We start from the raw sequence: 4,964 nt of genomic DNA, 5'->3' as shown, positions 1-4,964 counted from the left end.
GGGATACAAACAAAAATCAGGTATTGATTATTTTGAAATATTTGCTCCTGATGCTAGATTAGACAATATTAGTTTGATTATTTCACTCTTGGTCCAAAATAAGTGGAAGATATATCATATGGATGTTAAGTAAGTATTTTTAAATGGTATTTTAGAAGAAGTGTATGTTGAGCAACCTGCAAGATATGAAGTTGAAGGTTGTGGTAGGCTTAGAGAAGGGGGTTGAATCTATGCCTTCCTTTTTGGTTGCTGTTATTACCCTTTTAAAATAAATTTGCAGTTTTGATTCTGTTTGAACTCAGCAGCGGAAATTTATGAGACAATTTATTTTTGTCTCATGAATATCAGAAAACAGAACACAGCAGAGAAGAGAAAAACTAACACCAGCATGTATCCTGGTTCGGTTGCCTTGTGCTATGCAACCTACATCCAGTCTCCTCCACAACTATGGAAGAATTTCACTATAGTTAATAGTATTACATACACCAATAACACAGGATTGACCCAATCCTTTCACACTCAAGTTCTAACCTAACTTGACATTGGCTATGCTAATACCTAACTATACCTCTTAGTGCTAACCCAACTAAGAAAGGGATACCTTACAGGTACAAGATACAAGACACTTAACCATCCTAAAGAAATCTGAAAATAACTCTAGGCTTTTCTCTCAAGTGTTTCACTCAGCCTTTTTTCACTCATGGCTTTTTCTTGAGCTTTCTCACAATGCCTTTTCTCACAAGAAATTACAGAAAGATAAACTTAGAAAAGTACATTACAATCAGTAAAAACATGAAGGAGATTGACTTCATCAACAGCCTCTGTGCTATGCGAAAAACCAGATTAGCAAGCCTCTGATTCAGTTCTTCATACTGGCAGAATGCACCTTTGATTAGGTTACACTGTCCAGTTAGTTGAACTTCTTCAAAGAGCTCTTCTCAGAACAAAACCTCAATTCACTGGTTTTCTCTCCTTGGTTTCTGAATGAATAGCAAACCTCTTTTATCTCCTTGCATGTTGATGGGTTCATCTTCCTAGGTCAACTCCTTAAGCACTGAGCTTTACCAACCCACAAGCTCACTTTTTCTTCTCAAACATCAAAGTAGGACCTTTGCTTCTGACTTTTCCAACTTAACCGAAAGCCATGAAGGAGTAACCGAAATTGTCTTCCAATGGTCAACCAAATCTGAACCATAGAGATGCAACTTGGTCCCCAAGAATCTCTTGTGACCGTGGATTTGTAGCAATGAAGAACAGAGATCAACTTTTCTTTTGAATGCCATTTTCGGATAGAGCAGAGAGTTGGGAAGAAGGGATGAAGATCTGATGCATGCAAGATGAGATGGATTACCTTTCTTAAGCTTCATTTGGTTTGGAATTTCTGTTTTTAGCTTCTGTGCTTCAAGCTTCAACTCTCTCTTTCTTGCTTCTTTGGTTTCTAGCTTAGTGAAGAAGCTCTCTCTTTCTTACTTTTCTGAAGTTGATTTGACTTAGTCAGAAAGTAGAGGAACGTTGCACTTCAAGAGGGAGAAGACTTCAATCTTACAAAAGAAGCTTTGTGAGATGGATACGGGTTTGGATTGAATTTCCATTAAGCAACCCGGTTGGCCCATCAGATCCTTTGGCTTTGTTTCTTTTGGGCTGAGTTTGTTTATTTACCCATCAGCCTTGCTAAATTATTATTATACCATTTGGGCTGCTTAAAATGAATTTGGCCTGCAACATGAAATAAATAATTAGCAACATATACTTATTAATATTTAACACTAATTATTTATTTTGCCCAAAAATAATGTTTGTCATTATTAATTAATTTAGTTAATTTCTTAACTCAACAGAAGTTTCTAGTGAAGAAAATAAAGTTTACAGGTTGAAGAAAACCTTGTACAGATTGAAACAAGTACCAAAAGCGTGGTTTAAGATGATTAATTCTTATTTCACTGAAAATAGTTTTAGAAGATATCCATTTGAGCATACTCTTTATATAAAGTTCGTTGAATCCGGAGATATTTTGATTGTGTGTCTTTATATTGATGATTTAGTCTTTACCAACAACAATTTGAAGATAATTGCAAAATTCAGGGATGTTGATAAAATACTTTGAAATGACAGATATGAGGTTGATGTCTTATTTTCTCGGCATCGAATTTGTTTAGAAAGATGATGGAATCTTCATTTCATAGAAGAAATATGCAAATGATATTTTGAAAAAAATTTAGATAGAGCATTCAAAACTGGTTCCTACTCTAGTCGAAGAGAAGTTCAAATTGTTGAGAGAAGATAAAGGAAGATCAATAAATTCCACATGTTACAAAAGCTTGATTGGAAGTTTGAGGTACTTAACTACAATCAGATCAGATATTGTGTTTGGAGTTAGTTTGCTTAGTAGATTTATGGAGGAGCCTTGTACTAACCATATGCAAGCGGCAAAATAGATTCTTCGATATATCAAAATTACTTTAAATGATGGTATTTATTATAAAAATACTAATGAAGTGAATCTTGTCGGTTACACCTGATGGTGATTGGGCTAGAGATATTGAGACAAGAAAAAGTACTTTGGGAATTGCATTTCACCTTAGTTCTGGTGCAATTTCATTGTGATCGAAGAAAAATCAATAGTAGCACTCTTTACAACAGAAGCAAAATATATAGCAGCAACAAGTTGTGCAACGTAAGCAGTTTGGTTAAGAAGAATTCTTGAAGAATTGAACGAGAAATAAAGTACTCCAACAACGATATTTTGTGATAACAAGTCAACTATTATACTTTGCAAAAACCCAGGATTCTATAGAAGATCAAAGCATATTGATATACGATTTCACAAAATTAGAGAGTTGATGAATGAGAAAAAAGTTGTGATCAAATTATGTCCAACTAAAGAACAAGTTGTAGATATATTTTAAAAGTCATTGGAGACTAAGTTATTTTACAAGTTGAAAAAGATGTTTGGAATAATAAATTCTACAAATTTAATTTAAGAGAGGTAATATTGGATGACATAAATCAACTTGTATCCACTTCCATATTAGAATCATCATGAATGATCATGAGATAAGCAAGTTACCAAATTGGATAAAAGTATAAAAAACTAGTATATTACCAAGTTGTTAGTAATTTAAGAATTTACAACTCATATGATATTTTCTACAAAATCTTAAAAGATTCAAGAATGCTACAAATTGCTTACAATATGCTAGAAGTATTTAGAATGTAAAGTCAAATATGAATTGTAAAGTTTGATTACATGCTAAAAGTAGTCAACAATAGTAACTTAAACTTTTTATAAGTTTCATTACCTCCATTATAACTCATAGTTGTTCATAGCCAATAATAACTTTTTTAGCAATTAAGTATATTATCATATTTTATCTATATAAAGGCTTGAAACTCATATACTTTAATAATCTCTCCGAATGAATGAAAAGATATATTGAGTTATAAAAAATTCTCTTAGTTGGTAAATTTGAAGATGAAAAATATGATAACGCCGTCGTCAGGAGCAAAGCTACATAGTGAGGAAGGAGGACAATGGGCCACTAATTTTATTTTAATCTTATTTTATTATATAAATATTTTTAATTTCCTCTAATATTTTATCTAATTTTATTTCTTATAGTGCTATTTATGTAAATGAGTGATTATAAGACCAATAAAATGGTATTCTATTTACAGATATTGATATTAATAAAAGACAACTAATGTTGATCAATATTCTATTTATTTTAGGATTGAATACTCTAGAAGAAAATTGAATATTTTAGGAGAAGATAATATGTAAAATAATTTAAATTTTTTTCCATCTTCAAAAATAGCATTTTTTCTTAAAGTCTACAAAAATCTTTTCTTTTTCTTTTTCGGCTTTTGCAATATGCAAGAAACTTTTTTTCACATACTAAAATAACGGATTTAATTTTTTGAAATATAAAAAAACATGCTTTTTAGATTGAGTTGCCGAATTCAAACATTTTGCACTGTGAGAAATACATACATATCAGCTTCTCACAATATCATTTTTGAGTTCTATTATTTTATGTTAGATATAAAATTATTTATATTATTTTTTATTATCAATTTAAATTTTAAAATGAATGATTTTATGACATAGTATTAAAACTCTATCTTTAAAAAGTTTATAATTTAATTATTGATGAACTCCAAAATTAAAAAAAAACACAAAACAAATAAATAGAGAAAAAAAAAGCATATGCAAAAATCAAATAAATTCAAAAGAAAATCTTACTTGAGCAAAAGTATTAGAGATAAAATCATTCATATACTCCTCCCATCAACTTAAATTTTTGGGATGAGTGGTTTTATTATAATATTATAAAATTAATTTGCAACATATAGCTTGTTAGAATATTCTTAAATTTCCAGTGAAAGCATCACTCTTTCCCTTAAAGGTAAACTACCTAAAATATATTCGAATAATTTTATTGTTAATAAAAATATATTCGAATTTTGTTATCGATAAAAATGTTTTTAAATAATTTAAAAACGCAACAAAAATGTTCAGAAAAAATATTATCTTTTGCAAATAACAAACACCTTTTGTGTTTGACAACTCAATTATGCATTTGATCCAAAAATTTATAGAAATATTTAGATAACTATTTAAAAAATACACAAAAATCAGATAAAAATTTGATCTCTATATTTTTTATTTTCTAAAAGTCTTATTGGTTGATGACAAAAAAATCACAAAAAATATTATTTAACAAAAAATTACTAAATTTTAATGATAAAAATATTTTATTTTTTTAATAATTTTTGTAAAAATTTACATCAAAATTCAATCTTTAAAATATTTTTTAAGAATACATATTTAATGTTAGATATTTTTATCATATTTTTAAATTGAGTAATGCTAAATAGCCAAAAAATTATAAACAATAAATAAAAATAGATCATCAATAACATTTGCACTTATAAGAGAGTGTGAATTACTCTCCAAACTTAAT

The sequence above is a fragment of the Arachis hypogaea genome, chromosome 6, assembly GCF_003086295.3.
Source record: "Arachis hypogaea cultivar Tifrunner chromosome 6, arahy.Tifrunner.gnm2.J5K5, whole genome shotgun sequence".
Taxonomy (NCBI): Eukaryota; Viridiplantae; Streptophyta; class Magnoliopsida; order Fabales; family Fabaceae; genus Arachis; species Arachis hypogaea.
The sequence above is the reverse complement of the archived record's forward strand: the minus strand, read 5'-3'. Positions refer to the sequence as shown.